General features: G+C 47.0%; 2 long non-coding RNA genes and 1 pseudogene across 10 annotated transcripts in view; 1 reads left to right on the plus strand and 2 right to left on the minus strand.

Annotated features, from left to right (window-relative positions):
• Nucleotides 1-16,325: 16,325 nt before the first annotated feature.
• Nucleotides 16,326-18,189, minus strand: Snrpf-ps3 (small nuclear ribonucleoprotein polypeptide F, pseudogene 3). Of its 2 annotated transcripts, none has more exons than XR_015683789.1 (3): nt 17,917-18,189; nt 17,381-17,586; nt 16,326-16,678 (listed from the first exon to the last, which is right to left on the minus strand). It is a non-coding gene; the product is annotated as a small nuclear ribonucleoprotein polypeptide F, pseudogene 3 (long non-coding RNA). The 2 variants fall into 2 exon arrangements; XR_015683788.1 differs by having other exon boundaries at nt 17,829-17,986.
• Nucleotides 18,190-18,826: 637 nt separating this feature from the next.
• Nucleotides 18,827-19,140, minus strand: LOC147995679 (small nuclear ribonucleoprotein F pseudogene; annotated as a pseudogene).
• An 886-nt stretch (nt 19,141-20,026) lies between these two features.
• The window catches only part of LOC102555576 (uncharacterized), an 83,098-nt gene continuing 79,743 nt past the window's right edge, over nt 20,027-23,381 (plus strand). For 4 of the 8 annotated variants that reach the window (XR_015683781.1, XR_015683782.1, XR_015683784.1 and 1 more), the window contains exon 1: nt 20,496-20,873. This is a non-coding gene — a long non-coding RNA (uncharacterized LOC102555576). Of the gene's footprint in view, nt 20,874-23,381 lie in introns of all 8 variants that reach the window. The other 4 variants (XR_015683780.1, XR_015683786.1, XR_015683787.1 and 1 more) reach the window with 4 other exon arrangements.

Below are 23,381 nucleotides of genomic sequence, written 5' to 3' on the forward strand. Positions count from 1 at the left end.
AAACCAGGTGTCTACTCATGCTGTTAATTAAGCAGCACATAAATGGGGCTTTGTAAAGTTCACCAACCAAACCCATTGCAAAGGAATTGTTTGGGCTACCACCCCCACCCACAACCTGTAGAAGCCTACATTTTTCCAGAGCCCTTTACCCGCCATGGGTGTAGGCGTGTATGCTCACCTAGGCGTTTTGCATGAATGCTGTAACTACATCCTTTACCTAGCAACAGGTCATAGATCTTTCTAGAATGGTCTTCTTCCCTCTGACTCCTGCATTTAACACTGAGACAGTACTCTGGCCTGGCTCACCAGCAGCAGCCACTAAGAATGCTCTCTCACCCTCTGAGGAAGCTCTGTCAGTGACATGCTCAAGCTTGCCTGGTGTACAAGGAGACATTGGCCTTCCTGATTTAAATTAGACTGACCTGTTCACAGCTCTCCTGACACCGGGCTCTATTGGCACTGCCATTTTGTTTGAAGGGAGCAGACATATTTTTAGCCACTTGTTTCACATTTTCCTATTGAAGATCAACTTGTTATGCATAATGGTCCTTCTGTCTGTTGCTTCTTTTCTTCCTGCATTCCATTGTGAGCAATTCCACGCACATGAGAAAATCCACAGGATTCGGTAGTGTTCACATGACTTCCTAGCTCTTTGAATATTTTTCTGTGGCAGCATGTAAGCATCTACTGACAATTCTTTTTTTCTTTTTGCATATTTCAAAGTTAAGAGTCATCAGTAAACTCCTTCCTAAAATCAGCATACAAGCCATTCAATTTTTAAATTATCATTAAAGATAAAACACAGATTTGGGGCTGAGGAGATGGTGCAGTACATAAGATTGTTCCTCTTGCAGAGGACCCAAGTCTGTTTCCCAGCACCCATGACTAGTGGGTTACAATCATCTATAAATCTATAAGGGATCCAGTGCTCACCTCAGATTCCCTCCCCTCATACACACATACATTAAAAACAAACATTAAGAAAAACATGTATTAGGGGTTGGGGATTTAGCTCAGTGGTAGAGTGCTTGCCTAGCAAGTGCAAGGCCCTGGGTTCAGTCCCCAGCTCCGAAAAAAAGAAAAAAAAAGAAAGAAAAAAAGAAAAACATGTATTAAGCACGCATCTGTTAAGATTCAGTTAAGGGAACAATTGTCACCCATGGACATATCAAAATAGCAGCATTACCACCACTTCAGAGAGTTCCTTCCCAGACAGTACTGTCCCCTCACCCCACCCCTAATGCACTGACCAGTGGCCTCTGTTGTTTTGTCCCACAGTGAGTTATTTCTGCCTGTTCCCAGTTTCTTCATATGAATGGAATAATTTGCGTCTGGTTCCTTTCGGTCAAGGCAAGTTCCAGAGTTGTGTTACAAGACCTAATAATCGGTCATTGTCTAATGGACACCTGAGCTTTGGCCTTTGCAAGTGACAATGAGCAAAATTTCTGTGACTGTTCTCATACAAAGTGCCAGTTACCAACCAAGAAGCCAGATTTTGCTATCTTGCATTGATTTCCGTGTTCTGTCCTGCTTGTGACAATCTTTATGTCAGAGTGTTAAATATCCTTTATTCATATAACCCCACAGTTTGCTTTTTCTTCTTAACCCACCTGGGATTACCTTTTAGTGACACACATTATGACTATTTCTATACCCCATGCAGTGTATGCCTCTGTCTATACTGAAGGGCCCAATGCACTCAACTCTCTCACACGCCGTTCGGTTTCTTCGCTCTTCTTTCTTCTGTCTCCTCTCTCCCTCCATCTTTTTATTCATGTTAGTTACTTAGATTTTTGTTTCCATCATTCTCCCCCAACCCCCTGCACACACACACCTGTTCTATGTGCGGGTCTACATTAACTTAGGAACAAGTTGCCATTTCACATGTATGTTTTTCAAGGCTTTTGTCTGCAATTCATTAGATGCAGTTTCCTATCCATTTTCCAAGCCTGGAGCTGAATGGGAGGGCCGTGAAGATTTGACAACAGGAAATGGCTTCTGGATGCTCAGAGATGAATGAAAATGAGACACGAGGAATCAGGTGTGCCCTGGCCCTGCTCAGTTCTGTTGGGTCTTGCGATTTTCCTGCAACCTTGATCACACATTGGAATATCACAGTGCGCGCACTGTATAATCAATCCCACCCAAGCAAATGCTACCCCAGCTCCTACCTAACACGGCTGTAAGCTATGGACACAGATCATACTGTCCTTGGTAATTTTGCTTGCCCTGGCTTTATCTCAAAAAATAAAGTTGTTGCCTTCATTCCCTAACATGTAAGTATTTCGAGTGTAGTTTTGGAAGGGATCGTGTTAGAATGTTTGGAAAAACAGCCATTCATCTTTTTCTCCACGGTGGCCCCTAGGCCGTCAGCCATGGGAAGATGGAGCTTCCCAGCCATCAGCTATCAAAGCCCATTGAAGTAGGCGATGAATGCAGACTTTGTACTTTCTGCGAGAAGCACATGGGCCACCGAAGTGTCTGCTGGCTGATGCTCTGGGTGGAGACTGGAAGGGCTATGTGGTTGGAATCTGTGATGGGAACAACACACAAGGTTTCCCCAGGGTGCAGGGTGTCTTAGCTCGTGGCAGAGTGGGCCTGCTGCTGAGTAAGGGGCATTCTTGTTATGGACCAAGGGAAACTGGAGATAGGAAACACAAACCTGTTCTGAGATGCACTGTGAATGCCAGTCAGAGTGAGCTCAGCATGGTTATTACTGTAAAAGGAAGGCTGGGGAGGAAGAGGAAGGGGAGGAGGAAGAGGAGGAAGGGGAGGAGGAAGAGGAAGGGGAGGAGGAAGAGGAGGAAGGGGAGGAGGAAGAGGAAGGGGAGGAGGAGGAGGACAACAACAACAACAACAACAACAACAACAACTGGACTGACAGACACTGCTATGCCCAAAAGAGTTTGCAGAATCTAAGTTTTTCAGTCTCTCTAAGAAGATGATGTCTGCCAATGTGTTGTTAGAAAGCTTTAAACAAAGAAGGTCAGAAGCCCAAGACTGAAGCACCCAGAGGATTCAGTCTCTTGTTACTTCACATGTCCTGCAACGCACACGCTGACATGTTGCTCTGAGGAAATAGCACACTGGGAAAAGTGACGGGGGAGGCTGCAGAGCATGCCAAAGCAATAAGGAATAAATACTGACATTGAAAAGGCAGAGTGGGGGTGGGGGAGGAAGATTGCTGTTTGAGTTACTGACTTGAGTTCCACACGCATGTGCGTGCCTACACGTACCCAAGTGAATTTCGACATGGGATTGGGACAGAATTTCCAACAATTGTAAAAAAAAAATGGCCCTGAATAAACTTCTGCCCTTTCGTACTATGTATTTATTCAAGGCAGCAGCCTCAGTGGAGCACTGATGATTATGAAATCAAAATATCAGGCAACTGAAAAATACCGAAGCTATCCTATAGCCTGCAGGATTGGACATTGAGCTGTGATTTAATTCCTTGTGCAAAATCAAATAAGCACATCTCTTAGGGTGCAAATTTGTTTTTAGTAACCAGGCAGTGGTGGCCCTCAGGAGGCAGAGGCAGGCTCTAAATTTGAACCCAAGCTGGTCAACAGAGCAAGTTTTAGGCTACACAGAGAAACCCTGTCTCAAAAAGTAAACAAAAAATGTATGTGTGTCAAAGGCTGTTTTACGTTTCTATGATTTATTGCCAGTACATGATTTGTGCATGTATATTATGTATTTGTACACCCTGGATTGTGTAAACATTTCTCCGACATCAAATGATCACAAATGGGAAGGATTTGAGAAACGTTGGCTAATTCAGTGCACTTAGATTTTCTCCCTTTAACACCTCCAAGTGTCTTGGCTTATTTGAAGGGTGGGATATGCATCATCTGGCATCCAGCCTTGTACAGCTCTCTTTATGTGCCTGGTACCCAGTGCCACTTCTGCCTTTGAAACTCTCCTCTGCCCATGTTGCAGCTGAGGACAGGCTCAGAGCCAACCCCATGCTCTTTCTGGGCACTTTGCATCTGGAACAAGTATAGTCTGGAGGACAGCACCCAAAAGGCTGCCAGAGGCCTGCTGCCCCCTCCTTGGCTATGATGCTCCTCTACCTAGCCATCAGCAACAGTTTCCTCTTGGTCTGTGGAGCAGGTGCCCGCCCCTCCTGCCAGTTCTCTTTGAGCTCAATTAGCTGAAGTTGGCCTCTGTTGTTGGCGACTGAACTGCTGACTCATTCCTACCTGTCAGGAGGACTGAATAAAAGTTGCACGAAGTTCTCTGCAAACAGTGTGAATTCAGAGGGTGTGGGACAACAAGCTGAGGGTTAAAATGTTCTCTGGGGCAAGACCAACCAGAACAGGGCTGTTAGGAGTCGCCAGGTATGACGAGAGTGTTTAATCTCTGGGCAACTTACACTTGGTCTTTTTCTCCTGCAAACTTTTCTGAAGCAAGCCTGACCTTATTCATATCGCAGAGGTGAAGCTGTTTCAACTGTCACAGGCCGCTGCTTTCCCACACGTTATCACTTCATTACAGGTGCTGCTGAAAGGGATCCTGGGAAGTAAGGTTTTGATAACTGCGTGGCTTCCCCTCCTTAAGGCAAGCATGGGGCGAATTAACTCTTTTAATAACCTCTTTCTTGGGTCTAAAGAGCAAATGTGGGCCAGTGTCCTCGGAAAGTCCACTAGAAAGCTGGAGAGATGGATGGCTCAGTAGATAAAGGTGCTTGATGCCAAGACTGATGACCTGAATTCAAGCCATGGTAGAAGGTGAGGACTCCACAAGTTGTCCTCTGACCTCCACATATACACCATGATATGCATGCAAGCAATCACACACACACACACACACACACACACACACACACACACACTGCAATAATTTTAAAATACATTAGACTTCAATTTAAAAACTAGTTTAGATGGCCATTTTCCTAAAGAAAAATTATTTAAGTTTTAAGGTACTACTATGTGTCTAGCACAGAAGAGAATGAAAAGGGCTTAAAACTAGGACATGCCAGGGAGGGTAAGGAAGGATCACAAGAAAAGTCAGAGGTAAAATTTCCAGGCAGAAGGCTGCTTTGTGAGTGTGATTGGCTTGAGGCAATATGGGATGTCTCTCCTCTCCCCTCCTGGCATCCAGGGCCTGCTATAATGGCCCTATCATTTTAATAGGACACTCGTTACCTGGGAGACAAGCCTCGGAGCATCTTATTGTCACCTCAGAACAAACAATCTCGCATCTACCATCAGACGGGGAGACTGAGTTATACGGTCTAGGCCTGGTCACAGAGGTCCCTGAACTGGTCAGTGACAGAGCCAGGATGCACTGAGGCATGTGGCTCTGCCTGAGCATGCGTGTATGATCACTTCTCTATCTTTTCTGGCCCAACAGAGCTGAAACAGGAGGATGAGGCAGCCAGGGTCTGCTTCCAACCCAGCTCCTGAAGAAAGCCTTCAGCAGAGGAGTTCCAGCCATTATGGGAACCCATGAGTCTGTAGCTTGGTCCAAACTCATCTTGAGGGAGTCGGTATGTGGGTGCTTCAGCTATACCTAAGTGCTCACCTGCGGACTTCCTGTTCGATCCTTTACTTCCTGTCTACTCTCACATTTCCTGTGTAGTTCTGTACTTTCTGATACTGCACTTCCCACAGTTTTTTGACCTAATCTGAAGTCCTACTGACATCAGCTGTTCCCAGTAATTCTGCCTGTAGGAAGGTGTGATCAGCTGATTCAACACAGACTTTCCACCATTGAGAATAACTTCCCAGATAACTTGTTCATATTTAAAGTCATTTCAAGGGGGCATCAGAGTGTCATGATAATGAAGAAATAGGTTCAGAAGAACCAAGGTCATAGTCCTCCCAGGAAAGATGGGGAAAGTCTTATTTTTACCTCAATGGAAACCAAACCTGTCTACCCCTTTTGTGTCTGTTCTTCTAAATGCTTTTGCTTTAAACCTAGAACAGAGAATTATTTTGAGCCCAGAGATTCCCCAGGATTCACCTGCCACACAGGCTTGGAGCACTGAGACCACACCCCTGACTGACAGAGTTGTTCCTTTTTCGCTTGTCTTACCCGACCCTGGATTCTGAAGAAGAGTGAGAATCGGGCATTGTGGGAGGCTAATGTGTCCCACTCAAGTGTAAAAGTGGAGAGCCTCACAGCCGAATGGCAGCACCCGGCAGATTCTGGCAGGCCGTGTCCAGCCACTGCTGCTCATCTGGAGACATTCACTGTCCAGTTTTCTTGTCAGTACAGAAAATGAGTTAAGGTTCGTGCACATATAGTGCAGGGTCTAGGTTTGGCTTGTTCAAGAGCTTTTAGACATGGTTCTTCAGACAAGGGTTCATCTCCACAGCAAAGGCAGAACCTTTCCAGTGAAGGTAAGAACAGCGCATCCTGCCTGCCCATGACCTGGCTCACCCTGGCTCACCCCAAGCTCATAGTTCCTTCCATGGGAGAAAATAATTTTGGCATAAGTAGGCCTTCTAGGATGCCGGGGCTGCCCAAGACCCTTGCAACAGAAAGGGGGCCATTTTAGCCCCCTTATTCCAATAAGGTGCTTTTCGGTATCTCTCAACCCTGACCTCATGTCAATATGTTTCCTTCTTTCTGCTAAGAAGCCTACCACGCAAAGCCTGTCATGTAGAAGCCTGTCATACTTTCTTTAAAAGTAAGCCAATTCTATTGCCTTCAGATCTGGAGACTATCAAAAGGACAGCATGAACCAAAGCCTTCTATGTCAGCGAATGGCATTTTGAAAGGGACATGGGGGTGAGGGGCAGAAGAATGTTTCTCCTCTGTCAGTTCCTGCCACGTATTGATCCCACTTAGGTGAAGGTGAAAGGGTTCTCTTGTCTCTGATTCAGTGATCTGAAAAGACTTCTGTTTGTCCGTGCATTTATTCATCCTACAAGTGTTAGTTGAGTGCTTATCATCTGGCAGATGCACACTATTCCAAGCATCCAGGAATCCCTAGGAACAAGACTCCCGCACTGTAAGAGCTTATCTTCAGTAGGGTTGTAAGACAACAAACAGGTGAATGGGTGAACTCTCTCCCTGTTGTCTGGTGAATGTGTGAAAAAGCAAACGAGGCCCAGTGTGGTGGCACAGTTCTGCAGAGGGGACTCAGCCAGCACAGCCTGTCCTCCGTGACCCCAGAATGAGCAAGAAGCAGCCAAAGAAGGGTAGTCCAAACTGACAGATTATAGACACGGTAATCCTGGGCAACCAGAAGGCAGGCTGGCACAGCTGGAACCAACGGGAAATGGGGTAGGCATGGGCGTGAGTAGCAGACTGGCGGAAGGCCAGGAGAACATGTCCAAAACTGGCTTAGCTCCAACTTTGGTGGGCAGGGGAAGGCTCTTGTCAAAGAGTACCAGCAGCTGCTAGAAACTGTTTAGGGAGATCTCTTCAAACTCCAGATTAAAAGAGAATGAGGTTCCATAATGACTGGAAGCCATCCATGACCTGGGGTTTTCTCCTGTTTATTAACAGGACATTTGGGGGACAAATGGTAAAAACATACAAATATTGATTTATCATTCAGAGACTGATATTGCTGAGAACTGAATGTGTCACCCAGAAGTTCAGGTGGTGGAAACTTTTCCCAGAATCATATGATGCTGTATTCTGTACTGGGGCCTTTGTCAGGGAGGATTAGGGTTATATGGGTCATAACAGAAGAGGGTATCAGGTCCAATTACAGATGGTTGTGAGCCACCATGGGATTGCTTGGAATTGAACTCAGGACCTCTGGAAGAGCAGTCAGCACTCCTAACCACTGAGCCCCATAGATTACTTTTCAATACTGTGATAAATACCATGACCAAAAGCAACTTGTAGAAGACTTTGTGTATGGCTTGCAGTTCCAGAGGGAGTTGGAGAAGCATGGTAGCGAGTGGCTGGAGCAGAAAACTGAGAGAGCACATTTTCAACCACAAACAGGAAGCAGAGAGAGCTCGCTGGAAATGCAACAAGGCTAGACACCCTCAAAGTCCGTCCCCTCCTCCCTGTGACATACTTCCTCCAGTGAGGCTCCACCTCCTAAAGCTCCCATAACCTTCCTTACAGCACCACCAACCAGGAACCAAGTGTTTATATATACCCAAGCCTATGGGTGACATTTCTCATTCAAACCACCATAGGGGAAGGAAGACTCATATAATTTTATTAGTAACTTTGTAAGAAGAACCCCTAGTTAGCATGTTTGTTCTGTGTCAACATGTGATGTCTACCAAGCTATGATGCAGGAAGGACACTCTAGCCAGATCGTAGGCACAGGCCGGTATGAAGCTCATGAACTTCCCAGTCTACTGAATCACCAGCCAAATAAACTCTTCTTTGAAAATTACCCAGCCTTGTGGGAGTTTTGTTACAGCAACAGAAAATAAACTAAAGGGATCTTTATTTTTAGATGTGTATTCAATTCAAGTATTTAGGGATGAGGAAACACCACCTCTCAAACGATCAGCAAAAAAAAAAAAAAAAGGTGCATTCGGGTGTCTCAGGAGTGGGTTGGTGTTCAGTGGGAGGGGGGACAAAGGAAAAAGGAAATGTAACAAAATGGTATAATAATACACGAGGGATCTGAGTGAAGGCTCTGAGTACACATCTTCTCACTAGTTTTGCACTTGTCTCTGAAATACTCAAGACTAAAAAACAAAATGCTGTCAATTTACTTCAAAGGCAAAATGTGGGGAGCGTAGATGGAAACTTTGACAAGTAGCATTATGTACTATTATGTACTTAGGCATGCATTACACTGAGACACTCTCCTAAAACAAACGCCCCAAAATAGCAACTCATATTTGTGTGTGTGTGTGTGTGCGTGTGTGTGTGTGTGTGCGTGTGTGTGTGTGTGTTCCAGTCCACACTGGTGCACACATGTGTATGCACATATGTGGAAGCCAGAGGCAAATATCAGGTGTCTTCCTCAGTCACTCCTCGCCTCGTTTTAGAGTCTCTCATGAACCCCATTGCTTTCTCACTCAGCTGGACTCACTGGCTAGCAAGTCTCTGGGACCTTCACATCTCTACCTTCCTGGTGCTGGGATTGCTTGTGTATTCTCCTGTGCCTGGCTTTTTATGTGGTTGCTGGGTGTCTTAGTGAGAGTTTCTATTCCTGTACAAACATCATGACCAAGAAGCAAGTTGGGGAGGAAAGGGTTTATTCAGCTTACACTTCCACATTGCTGTTCATCACCAAAGGAAGTCAGGACTGGAACTCACATAGAGTAGGAAGCAGGAGCTGATGCAGGGGCCATAGAGGGATGTTACTTACTGGCTTGCTTCCCCTGGCTTGCTTCCCCTGGCTTGCTCTTATAGAATCCAAGACTACCAGTCCAGGGATGGCACCACTCACAATGGACTGGGTCCATTGATCACTAGTTGAGAAAGTGCTTACAGCTGGGTCTTGTGGAGCCCCCAGACTCCCAAACAGATGATGTTGTTGTTGTTGTTATTGTTGTTGTTGTTGTTGTTGTTGTTGTTGTTGTTGTTATAGATGGGTGATGGACCCAATGGCCAACCTTCATCCCCATATGGAACATCGGTTACACACAGGCCAGATGGTAAAGAAATGGGGCATTCTCCAGCTCAGGCTTTTTGTTTGTTTTGATATACAAAATACCAGGGAGAGGAGCCCATTTCTCCAAATCTCCCAGAGGCTCTACTGTGAAAGTGACTACAAGGTGTGTCTGGGCCCCATAGTCTCTGGATTAGAGCTTCCCCCAAATTCTCATGGGTGACTGCAGAATCTGGGGGGCCAGCACTGTAGTTGGAGCAAATGAAAACACACAGGATAAACACGCTGAGGGACAGGTGCTCACTGTTTGTTTAAATTAGTTGTAATTGCAAAATGTTCAATTCTCATCTCTACTTCCCTCTGCCAATTTGCCCTGGCCCAAGCACCCATGCCGCCTGCCAAAGGCAGGGTGAGTGGGAGGACAAAGTGGGCTGGAGGGCCCAGGGCCAAGGCCATGGAGGGAGCAGGTGAAGCAGCTCCAAGCTGTGTGCCCAGGGAGAGCCCAGTCATCAGGTGAGTCAGAGCCTGCTGTTGACAAACCTAAAGGGCTAGGTGAGGTCAGAGAGAAGGAGGAGCCATGAGTGTGCCCTAGGAGGCAGAAGAGAGGGCGTCTCACGTCCAGCACGTATCAGCGATAGCATGAATCACTGTGGGCTTGATATCCGCCGGCTCAGTGGAGTTTGCTGTCACAGAGGGTCTTGGCACAATCATTGCTTCCTTAAGGACAGAGCCTGGAGGAGGTACAGAAGGCTCTGAGCCTCCCTGAGGTGTGCAGAGAAAGAGGAAAGTAGTCCTTTGCACTGAGGCCCAACCCACTAACACTGGAGAAAGTCTTAAAAAGGGGATTCCTAGCTATTTCTAACAGTATCTCAGAGGCCCATCCAGAAATGGCTTTTTGTGACAGCTAACTATCCCAGACCAGGCTCTCCCCACCTATCCGTGTGAGGCTGGGCTCAGCCCAGTGCCCCTCAGGTCATTTAGATTGTCCCATGCTGTTTTCCCAGTAACGGTAACTCATAGGTGCCTTGCCACTTATAATTGAAGTTGTCCTCCGGGTTGAGGCTCAGCACTCTGACTTGGCAGGACCTGAGAGGACCAGTTAAGCTGTGGGCACTCAGCACCATCTGCTAGGGCGACCGAGTGGCAGTTCCACGCCTGGGTAGGACTCTGAGGTAAATCCTTCTCATGTAAGCTGCATCCCCCACCTTGGCTTCTTGACGTTCATGATAGGCACCTTTCTAAAAAGTGCATGGCCAGCAAGATTACCAGGAAGTAAAGGTGCTTGCTGTCAAACCCAAGGACTCGAGTTCATGGGGAAAGAAGAAAACCGACTCTCACAAGTGGTTCTCTATGCATGCCGTGGAATGCTTGCACGTGTGAACATGCGTGTGTACACACAAATACATGTAAGCATTCAATTTGTAAGGTGTGAGAACACTCGTCCTATTCAAATGAGCAGCCTCTGGACTCTGGGACCACTGTGTGTCCTCTGAACTCCCTGTGAGAGTCTCTGTCCAGAGCTCCATAGAGGCAGGATTCGATGTGTGGACTCCCCGGAGAGAATGGTTGGTAGCGTTCTCCACACAGTCTATCTGAACCTGGCGGCCACTTAAAACAGCAGTGTTCATGTGTCATCTGAAAATGACACTTGAGGAAAATAAATCTGGGTAAGCAGGGCCCCTCCTTCCTGGAACATGCCACAGACTGCCTCCCAGAAGGCCGAGTTCACTCCCACCGGGCGCCCTTGCTTTCTCAAGGAGTCTCTTCCCAGACAGCCGGAGGAGGATTCATTTTCTAGTAGCTCCCTGACCACCATTCAGTGCTATCTTCAAGATTTGTCCTCCGTCCTACAGGTCTTGTGCACACTCAGGGGGCTGCAGCTCTAGTGAGCTTGCAGTGACTGGGAACCATCGAGGAGGACTCAGGCCTAGGGTTCTAGAGTACTTTTGAGGATGACAGAGTTCTCCGTCCAGGGAAAGACTGTGGCTGCTCCCTGGACTCGGTGAGCAAACACAACATTGGAACAGAAAGGAAGCATCCTTCCCAGTTCCCTCCAGGCCTCTGGGACTATCCTTGGTGGTACTGTCTGCTAGAGGGCCTTTCACTGCACAGCCCTGGCCTGGGGCAGGGGAGTGGGAGAGGACAGGCTGGGGCTGCGGTTGGAGCCCTGGCCCCAGGGCAATGGGATAGAGAAGCACTGAGACCCGTGTTTCTTTGAACTCTCTTCCACAGGAAATTTGGCTTCAAATCCTTGTACAGCAGAAGGCCAAGGCAGCCTTGGGACACCATGTCTCTCATCTGACGATGTCTGGACAGAGACCTCTGGAAGCTCTTCCCAGAGCATCAAAAAGACCCAGCTGGTGACCTCATGGGTCACAACTTTATTCCCTCCACTTGATTTCAAAACATGGGACTGACCTTCCTGGATCCTGGCGGGGCTTTAAAGTTCAGACATGCATACAGACAGACAGTTAGAGACAGACAGTCAGTCAGACAGTCAAACAGACAGACAGACGAGATGTGAGGGAATACACTTGCTCCTGTGACTAAAATCCCACATGAGATCAGTGTTACTGATTATTTTTGGACCAGGGAAAGTGAGGACCTGTCCCCGAGGTAAAGGTTAACACCAGGTGTCTGAAGCTGGGGAGATCTTGTTATCGGATAGCTGGGCACAGCCATACTGACAAACCCCCTTTCCCAAAGCAAAACTCCTGAGAGGTAGGTGTGAAACCTGAAGGACTTTGTCGCCCACCCCCACCCCCACCCCCGGAGACATGATGTCAACATGTGTACACAGCACCTCTATGGCAAAGTAAAGCACCAGCCAGGGACAATGGCTCCCTGTCGGACAGAGTCTGTTTCTCCCTCTGTCCACAAGTCAACCTTAAAGAGCCAAGGGAGGAAATGACAACAATTCTAAGCACAGCCTTGTTTTGTATAATTTATGGGTTTTTTTTTTTTGTCTGACTTTGAAGAACTGTAGGTTTATATAAAGTAAGCTAAATGTTTTCTTTCCAAAAAACGTCAAAAGAAACTCCACGTTCAAAGAGCGAGAATTCATTGTCCGTGTTCCTAAATGCCGAGAGCCTTTCTTTCTGTGTGTTCTATGACTGCAAGCTCTTCTGAAGCCCGACACAGTTTTCTATTGAAAAGTAGCCAGGTCGGGAGCAAGCCTGGCCCAATAAGTGTCCTGAATGTGCAAGCTCCTTTTGTATTGTCATGGCAGGGAAACTCAGAAAGAGGGCCAGGGCAGGCAGAAGCTGTCCGGACCCAGCATCTGAGACTGAAAAGCCACAGACCTGCGATGAGTACTGATTGATGGAACTGTCTTCAGATAACTTCTACCCATCCGCTGCTGCTCTGCGAGGCAGTTCTAATGACTGAGTTCAGCCATCAGGGAGGCTGGGACAGGCCCCACCTCTGATGGCCGGGCCCAGCCTCTTCTTGGGTCCATTTGGGGCCTTGGGTTGAACTGAGACTAGCAGACAGAACCCTTCATCTGTTGTATGGTTCTCACAGATGCCCAGGCTGGCAGTGATGTATCCATTTCCCTGACTGTTATCACATATGATATCTGTCTAATCCATATTTCACATATGTATGTGCACAGACCTATGCTAGCTCCTACGTCTGGCCACTAGTGGCAATGTACCTTTAGGAATCTTGTGTTCAGTGTTCCATGCACCTAAGGAAGTGTACAAGGAACGGAGCCAAGTCACAGGCGCAAGAGGTTCGTGCCTGCAGAAGCCAGTGATAGAGGCGGGAAGGGTACTGTGTTGTTATTTAGTTTACAAAATACCAGAAATTTAAAAAAAAAAAAAAAAAAGCAATGAAAGTGGAGAAGCTTCAGTTTAGTTGGGCTCAGTTTGTGTCCATCATCGGTCAGTCCCAGTGCCTAGGTGGGACATAACTGGTCCCTTCCAATCTGCAGAAGCAATGCTAGTGACTACTGAAAACCAGTTACTTCTTTTTATTTATTTCTTTGCCTTTCTACTCAGTTCGCCCCCCCCCGCCCCCCCCCCCCCCGCCCAGGCCATGGAATGGTGCTGCTAGTTAGCGCTCGGGGTGGCCTTTTCCTCCTCAGCTTCGGAAACACCCTTCCCGACAAGCTCTGGGGTGTACCTCCTATGTGACTCTAAACCCAGTCAGCTTGACATGAAGATGACCCACAACTGGCCACCAGATCTACCCACCCCTGTGTACCTGAGACTTGTACACAGGTCAATCTTTAGCTCCCAAGTCAGTCTCCAAAGCTGAGGGGCCTGAGGGTCAGGCACATGAGGAAGACTTCATTTCCTGGGGCTGCCTTAGCCAGTGGCTCCAATGCCCTGATTTAATGCAGCTCACCCCAAAGGCCGCTATTTAGCCCTATGAGTGTGTGCTGTTTTCAGCGTTTTACCTGAATTATCTCCCTTGGTGCTCACATAAATATTAAGATGTAGGTACCAATCCTTGTCCCCACTCTTACAAAATTAGTGAACTGTAGAGAAGGGAACTGTACAGCTAGAACGTGGTGGGACCTGGTAAGGGTGTGGCTCATAGGCTAATCAGAGGCATTGGCATGGACTCCACCTCTCTCATGGTCTCTTACTCCCTTGTCCTTGGAGACAGCTATATCCTATCCAGTGGACCATGCAGCATGTAGCCCATACTTCTCTGGAGACCCCTCTCTTCAAACGCTCTATTCCTACAGCCATTGAGTCTTACCCTTGATCCAGATCCCCAATACCTCTGCCCTCCTGCTGTCCCTGCAGGATGCCTGTGGCCCTCCATTTTGTTCTGCTTTTCTCCTGGGCCTTCCTCCTGCCTTCTCCTCTTTTCTGTCTGGCTTCTATTCCTCAGAATCTTCGTAATGGGAATTCCCTCAGCAAGCTGACCTTTGTTATAGCTGCTTGGCAAAATCCCAAGCCCAGAGAGTCCTCCCTTCCACCTCTCTGTGGCTCAACCACGGCTTCTGGTTGTTTGGAGAGAGAATCACACAATCTGACGGGTGCCTTTGTACCGGGCTCTCCATTCAGCTCAGCCTGCAGGTTGACCCTCACCACTGCCAGGCTAGGCTAGGGGTTCCATTATTCTATCTTGTCCTGTGCCCACAGGACCCGTATGCTCTCCTATGTCTGCATCTGGCCCTCATTCTGCTCCATGGACCCCTGCACTTTCCTTCCAAGTGACCCCACCCCCAACTCAACTTTCATCTTCTGGACATCAAACTGGCCATCTCATCTAGGCTGTGTCTCTCTCCTCCCTGCAGAGATGGCCAGAGGCCTCCCAGCTGGGCTCTGGAGTCAGCCATCCCACTCTCTTGGTGTCTCTGGCCTCTTGCACAGTGCCCTTCTGTTTCTGGACAATTCCAACCAGCATCCAACAGTGCTTCCTTGGTGCCCTGGCCTCCAGCCCCTCTGGCACAGAGACCTCTGAGCTCTTCTCTCTTTGCCTTCAGAGTCACAGCTTTCAAAATAATCGGATTTGTTCACATTGTGTCTATTTTCTTAACTCCTTTGCAGTCCTGGACTCAAGGCAGCCTGGCGCAGCTCCCAATGCTTTCCCTGGAGCTCTCGGTCAAGGTTGCCAGCAACCCGTCTGGCTGGCTCTTGGACTTTATCCTGAGTCTGGACACACTCTGAGCATCTGTCAACAGACTCTCCCAGCTCACCTCCTACCTCCCCAGTGGTCCTTTTTCAGACTCCTGAGTGTGAGTGCTCTCTGGGCCCCTGAAGCTCTTGACTTCCTACCCCAGGTGGCTTCCATCAGACTGTGCATGGATTCAAACACCGTTCTTGTCTTAGTCAGGGTTCCTATTCCTGCACAAACATCATGACCAAGAAGCAAGTTGGGGGGAAAGGGTTTATTCAGCTTACACTTCCACATTGCTGTTCATCACCAAAGGAAGTCAGGACTGGAACTCACACAGGGCAGGAAGCAGGAGCTGATACAGAGGCCATGGAGAGATGTTACTGGCTTGCTTCCCCTGGCTTACTCAGCTTGTTCTTATAAAACCCAGGACCGGGGTTGGGGATTTAGCTCAGTGGTAGAGCGCTTGCCTAGCAAGCGTAAGGCCCTGGGTTCGGTCCCCAGCTCCGAAAAAAAGAAAAAAAAAATAAAACCCAGGACCACCAGCCCAGGGATGGTACTACCCACAGTGGGCCCTTCCCCCTTGATCACTAGTTGAGAAAATGCCTTATAGCTGGAGCTCATGGAGGCATTTCCTCAGCCGAGGCTCCTTTCTCTGTGATAACTCCAGCTTGTGTCAAGTTGACACACAAAACCAGCCAGTACAGGTGCACAAGCCAGCGATTCCAGGTCCATCCTGCACCTCTTTGAACTTCCCTCCAATGGATCTGTAGAGGCTCTAGCCTTAAACTGTTTCCTCCACAGAGACCCCAGTCATCCCATAGCTGACACACCCACATTCAGTTTTCCCCACCAGTGTGTTCCCTACAGCACTTGCCATCCCAGTAAGCTGACATGGTGCCCTCCCCAGCTCACTTATGCCTTTGTCTAGTGAATTCTCATATCATCTGATATGTATATCCTATGGTGACCTGGAGGACCCATTTGTCCATACTCCGCTCAAGACTTTGTCTCCGAGACTCTCTCGGATCCTAAGGTCTTCCTACTTGAAGATCCTGGGTATATAGCTTGTTTTGTCCTGAGTAGCCTTCCCAGTCTCCACATGAGCTGTTTTCCCTTACTGTCTCCCTCTGTTTCAAATGCTCTCTATCCAAAGTGATCATCATTTAACAGCGTAATCTAAAGTAAGCCCCTTTTATATTTTTATCTCAAACATATTTTCTTTATTTCTAATAATACAACTTAAAATCGATTCTTCTTTGGGTTTTATATCTCTTTGAAATTTGATTTGATCTTTATTTTTGATGAAAACAAATGTACATGTATAAGAAATAAAATACACATTTTCAAAACATGTTTATGTGGCTGGCATCACCTGATCGTGTTACTCAGTTGCACATCTGTCTCGTGTTAAAATCGCTTTCTTTGCATGTCTGGTTTGCTCTTTTTGATGTTGCTGTGGACCCAGGAAAGCCTGCATCTTGCATCATATGATGCCCTTTTGGGATGCACAGTGGTACCTAGCATATCCTGATGGGTACCGAATGGGTGACTGAAGGACGGAAAGCAGGGTTGGAGTGACCTCATGACTCTTACAGCTCACAAAGCATCCTGCAGAAGATCGAACACAGTACCAGAGTTATTTAGAGCGAGAGAAAAGCTATTTGAGACTGCAGGAGGTCTGAGAAGTCTTCCTGAGGTAGAGACTAGACCGCTAAGACTCCGTCCTGTTTCTGCTAACTTCGAATCACAGCGATTGCTGTGAAACTCAACTGTGGTCATGAAGGCCTGGCGTTGGTTTTGAATTCATCTTGTTTCCCCTGTGTGTCTGGCCTGAGGAAGAACTTGGGATTTCCAAGGACCCCTGGAGGCACTTTCTTTGAATCACTGCTTTTGATCACCTTTGTTTCTCATCCTAAACCAACCCCATCACCCTCTGCTCTGCCACCCCCAATTCCACTCAGCCTCTTGCCAGGCCTGTCTTCTTCCAAGGGTTCTTACCCTATACTCCCTGACTCTGTCCCTCCCACTGGTGTCTCTAGGCTTTGTTTTCCTCCTGTTCCCACCCTTGTCCACACTCATCTGATGGTGAATCAGGTTGACTGTGGTAAGGATCCCCCACTACCCCCAAGGCTCACAGTGACTGGTGTGTGTGAACTGGGAGAGGAACCGAGTCCTGTACTGTTCACCCACCATGGATTTTCCCATGATCTCCATTTGAGGACACAGGCTGGCGGAGCCTCCAACATCTGGAGTGTCGCCAGGCACCACGGTGGGAGTGAGAAACAAGGAGAACTCTGAGTCAGCTCTTACCAGCGCTCATCCGGAAACTCGTCGTGTCTCTTTCCCTCTCGTTCTATGGTCCTGTGGGCTTTGCAGAGTGAGGAGAGGCAGGAGCCACGAGTAGAGTATCACACAGTCCTCAGGAGGAGAAGAATGCTAGCCTTGCAGGGCTTCCACTCTAACGGGGCTGCATGCTCTCAGAGAGAGGGCACTGTCTTGCCCCTCCCATGCCGGGCCTGTAATTTGTGCAAAGATGCAGTATGAACATGAACCCTACTTCTGGACCAGGATGCTCCCTTTCCGTTTCAGTGGGTTCTAACACACACAGTAGGAATGGGTGATTTTGAGTTTAGGCTTTAAGAGAGTTCTGGCAAAGGTTTGGATGAAGTTTCCACTAGTTGACCTCATTTTGCCCCGTGCTTCTTAGCCACAGCTCTCTGTCTTTCCCTTTTAGTGTACAATCCTCTCCTAGCCTCACCTCGTCCTTCCACTCGTGAGTAGCGAGACCACAGCTGTTCCGTGTTGAGCCCTCCCCAAAGCCAGCACTGGGGTCAATGTTTAATCACCTTTTCATGACTCCTCGTCACAAGCCAGCTGGTGAGGAGACAATTGTCCTCAAGCCACTTTTATAGAAACGAGGAAACTGAAGTTCAAAGAGGTTTTTTCAAACCTCCCAGCTTGTGGGCTGGACCTTTGGGCATTTCCCTAGTCTGTGTGACTGGCACGCCCGCCTCGTGACTGACTGGCTCCTCGGCTGAAGGGGTGAGTTGGTGAAGGTCAACCCTGGAGACAGCTGCCAGCTCGCCTGGGAACTAAGTGTTCTGCGCAGGGGTTGAAGTGCATAGATAATGGTGGAATTTACCTCTCAAGATGGCAGGGCCAAGTGTGACTTTGTTTGATAAGCTTGGATTTTTATGTCTTTAGAAGCAAACAAACAAACCACCAAATGGCAGTGTTGCTGGATGACTTCCCAGAAGCCTGACTGGGAGGGAGAGGCATGGACTCCACCCTCGGGAAAGCCAGGGTTCTGGGGTGAGGAGCTCGGTGGAGTTTCCCCGCTAATACTCAGGTTCCCCTGGCTGTGTTTCTTCTAGCTTCTCCTGTCTTCTGTGGCGTTCTGGAGCCATGGAGAGCTCCCACAGCACGTCCCCTTACAGGGCTCACTCACTGACAGAAAGAAAGGACAGTGAATTACATTGACACCGCACAACAGGCTTGGAACTAAGGACATTGTGTTTTCTTTCTTAAAACTTTCATTAATCATGGGGAACTGAGGCAGAGGCTCATGAGTTTTGCAGCTGGGCTGGGGTACGCAATAATACTCTGTCTCAAAGGTATGAGGTTTTGTTTTCTGTTTTTGCTTTTTCATATGGGAATGTAGAAGCTGTTTATTTATTTTTTTATCAAATTGAAAAAAAACCTAAATCTTTATTTTATAGAAATACATATATATTTTAAAAAAACTCCCCCAAGATGCTATTTTCTCATTTCCCCATCTTCCTCCTCCTCTTCAACGCCTCTGATATAGAGGACATTATTACACCTTATTAGAACTTCACCCAGATGTCCAGACAGTGCCCTGTCTGTATATTCTTCTGTATTTGCAAGCTGCATGTTCATGTAGCCATCAACGGAGACCAGGTAGCCCTTGTACTCCATGCCCTACTTAAGTCTCACCATTGCTGGCTTTCCTGTCAGTCCGTTGAGAAAAGGCTTGGGATTGAGGGATAAACTCATCGCCAAACCCGAAAGCACTGTCCCCCCCCCAGCCGCTGACCCCTCCTCGTGACTGGAGCAGCTGACACTACACCGAACGGACCAGCGCTAAGAGTGAAGCCATTTATTTTTACACTTGCTTGTAACAACTGTTTTTCTACTTGTTTTATATTAAATTTTAAAATTGGTCCCTAAAATGTAAAAACTGTAGTCTTATGGGTAGAAATAGAATTTTTTCCACTTTTGAGGGTATTTTTTTTTCCTTTGCTTGACTTTTTGTTTTGTTGTTGCTGTTGCTGTTGTTTTTGTTCTTTTTGTTTTAGGGGTTTTATTTTGTTTTATTGTTGCCTGTACACACACATACACACACACACACACACACACACACACACACACACACACACACACACACACACCCTCAGCTTCCCCAAGAGACAGGACTGTCCTGGAACTCACTTTGTAGACCAGGCTAGCCTTGAACTCACAGATGTCTGCCTACCTCTGCTTCCCCAGTACAGGGATTAAATGAGTGTGCCACCACTGCTTGGGTAAGTAAAACCGCTTTGTTGTTGTTTGTTTGTTTGAGATAGGGTTTCTTGGTGTAGCCCTGACTGTCTTGGAACTCACTCTGTAGATTCAGAACTTGAGACTCACCTGCCTCTGCCTCGGGAGTACTAGGATTAAAGGTGTGGGCCACCAACACTGCCTTTTTCGTTGTTTGTGCTTTGCTTTGCTTTGTTTTGTTTTGTTTTGTTTTGTTTTGTTTTGTTTTGTTTTGTTTTGTTTTGAGGCAGGGTCTCAGAATGTAGACCTGACTGGCCTGGAGCTCACAGAGATGCATCTGCCTCTGCTGTTGGAGTACCATGCTATGTCACCACACCCAGCAGCCATGTGGTATCTTAATACATGTATCCATGTTTCCACTGTGACGAAATAAAAGATGACTGAGGATGCAGATGAGTGTAAACTGATCTTAAAATTAATTTATTTTTAATTGACAAATATGAATTATATATGTATATATTGATTGTGCGCATGCCTTGTGGAATGGCTAAATCAAACTAGTTATTATATGTATTACTCATTTTTCTGTTTTTGGTTTGGTTTGGTTTGGTTTTTATTAGCTAAAGTCACCACGCTGTGCAATACATTTCTTGTATTATCTCTTTTGTCTAAAACCTTAACCATTATCCCTTTGACTACAATTTCCTCCCCACTATATTTTTTGAATTATTCCATTTTATATATGATGAATATGAGGCTTGCATTAAAATGTCCCCAAGCTCCCACCTATCTGAAGTGATGAGCTAAGCCAGCAACCCACGAGCCTCCAAAGGACCGCGGTCCCTTCCCTTTATGGTGAAGAGTCATTGATGGATTGCAAGGTTGACAACAGTGATAAAACGGGAATGGTGACAGCAATGAATGTGGGGATGAGGTCAATGACTGACAGTCCCACAGTGAGCTGCAGATGCTTTGAGCATGTCCTCTAAAGACTATTATATTAGAAGGTGAAGCTTTGGAGTGGCAATGCTGGTGGGGATGGGCCTCAAGATGGTTTGTATCTACATGGCACAGGGAGTGGTACTATTAGAAGGTGTGGCTCTCTTGAGGTAGGTGTGGCCTTATTGCAGTAGGTGTCACTGAGGGTGTGAGCTTTTAGACACTCATCCTAGCTGCCTAGAAGTCAGTATTCTCTTAGCAGTCTTCAGAGGAAGATGTAGAACTCTCAGCTCTTCCTGCACCATGCCTGCCTGGATGCTGCCATGTTCCTGCCTTCATGATAATGGACTGAACCTCTGAACCGGTAAGCCAGCCCCAATTAAATGTTGTCCTTATAAGAGTTGCCTTGGTCATGGTGTCTCTTCACCACAACCCTAAGATAGACCTTTATGAGGCAGAACTTATTTGGAGTCAGGTTACTGGGATAATGTCCTTGGACAGGATTAATGTAGTTCTCAGGTCTCTGGGTTCTTCACACAAAACAAATTGCTACAAAGAAAGCCCCTGAATCAATCTCTTTTCTCTTCTCTTCTCTTCTCTTCTCTTCTCTCTCTCTCTCTCTCTCTCTCTCTCTCTCTCTCTCTCTCTCTCTCTCTCTCTCACACACACACACACACACACACACACACACAATTCTTTCTACCAGGACGCCATCTGTTTTGTTGAGATGCAGCCACACAGCTTTGCCAGAGACAGCATGGATGGAACTATTCGAGTTTAGACCTTCAACTTTAGCCTCCAAACCTGTGAACAAAATAAACTTCTTTTCTTTGCAGAGTATTTAGCTTCCAGTATCTGGCTCCTGTTGCTATGGCAACAGAGAATTAAGTGAGAGGCCAGGGAGATAGTTCAATGGTTAAAATGCTTGCGGCACAAGCAGCATGCATGAGGATTGGAGTCTGGATCCTGGAATCCATGTTCCTTTGTTAGGTTTTGCATATATTGCTGGGGTAAAACACTAAAAACAGCCCAGGGTTTATTTCATGTAACAGATTACAGTGCGTCATCAGGGGAAGTCAGGGCAGAAACTTGAGGCAGGAACCAGAGGCAGGAACTAAGGAGGAACTCTTCTTCCTCACTTGCTCCTCTGTGGGCACAATTTCTTGTGTACTGTGTAAAGGTTATCTTTGTGTTACTCAAAGGCTGGTTTCTGGTTTCAACCTGTCTCGGCATTGTAATGCTTAGGTGTAGAATCCTGTCTCAAGTTTATATAAATAAACCTTACCATTTACTCTCTGCTTTGTCAATAAATGCTGATCACTCAATGTCTGGGCAGAAGAGAGAATAGGGAGGAGCTTCTGGCCACAAGGGGGAGGGGATGGGAAGAGAGAGAGAGAGAGAGAGAGAGAGAGAGAGAGAGAGAGAGAGAGAAAGAGATTGGAATTCGAGTCTGAGAAGATACCATAGAAAGAAGTAACTGAAGCCCTAATTGTAATCATGTTAAGTATTTGGGATTGGGGCTGGGAGGCTAAGATAGACCATTTAACTGCCCAGATATTGAGGTGCAGCTTGGAATAAAACTTGTTTTCTCTGTGTGGTTAACTGGGGACTAGCAAAAGTAAAGAAATCCAGCTGCTACATTGATTTACTATTTACATAATATTAAAAGATGAGTCATTTTGCACTCTTCATGCTCTCTCAGTCTGCTCTTTCTTTTTTTTTTTTTTTCTTTTTTTTTTTTTCTTTTTTTTTCTTTTTTTGGAGCTGGGGACTGAACCCAGGGCCTTGCGCTCGCTAGGCAAGCGCTCTACCGCTGAGCTAAATCCCCAACTCCTGCTCTTTCTTTTTTTTTTTTTTTTTTTTTTTTTTGGTTCTTTTTTTCGGAGCTGGGGACCGAACCCAGGGCCTTGCGCTTCCTAGGTAAGCGCTCTACCACTGAGCTAAATCCCCAGCCCCACCCCTGCTCTTTCTTTTTAATGTGACCAGGGACCACTGACCAGATGTGGCACCGCCCGCAATGATCTGTGCAGCGATTCCTCAGTTGAGCTTCCTTCTTCCAAGGATTGTCTGCCTGTGTCAAGTTGACAAAAAAACCAACCAATGCACTGTAGATGCTAGATAGGCAAAGCAGTCCAGTTGTAATTCCAGCTTTTAGCAAGTGGAGGTGGGACTCCTGGAGCAAGCTGGCTAGCTAGACTAGCCATAGAAACCAGCTCTGAGCTCAAATAAGAAACTCTGACTCAGTGAAAGACGACTGTCATCAAACTTTGAACATACATGCACATCACCACACAAATGTGAGCTTATACTCATGGACACACACACACACACATACACACACACGCGCGCACACACCCATATATGGGCCACACATGAAAAAGAGAAGAATATGAACTGCCATGTCCCAAATGGTCGTTAATGAGTCACCGAATTCTTAGCCTTTCTTAGAAGTCAAAGCCTCTCTGTCTGCAAGGTCGCAATGGAAGAGGCTTTACCTGCACCAGGATGCTCAATGAGAAGAAGCTTCTCTTTACCAATCCAGTCCCGTATCCTCCTTCCCTGTGCAGCCACAGCCCAAAAGGTCACCCACACACAGGCTTGCTGCAGAAGACCTGGGTTCCCACTGCAGCCACCTCTCCTGGGCACAGCTTCTCCTAGGGTGAGGCATCTTCTTATCCTCCACCCTGGTCTTCTTTCTCCAGCCTGGCCCAGCTCCAGGAGCCCACCCCACTCACCCAGCTTGGCACACACATCTTGGCATATCTTCTGTATTCTTCTGCGGCTTATCCTAAGGAAAGGCTCCAGAACCTGCGGCTGGTGGGTTCATTCTTCCTTTCATGGAGTCATCCATTTGTCTCTTTCAACCATGTTC

The sequence above is a fragment of the Rattus norvegicus genome, chromosome 3, assembly GCF_021556685.1.
Source record: "Rattus norvegicus strain SHRSP/BbbUtx chromosome 3, alternate assembly SHRSP_T2T, whole genome shotgun sequence".
NCBI lineage: Eukaryota > Metazoa > Chordata > Mammalia > Rodentia > Muridae > Rattus > Rattus norvegicus.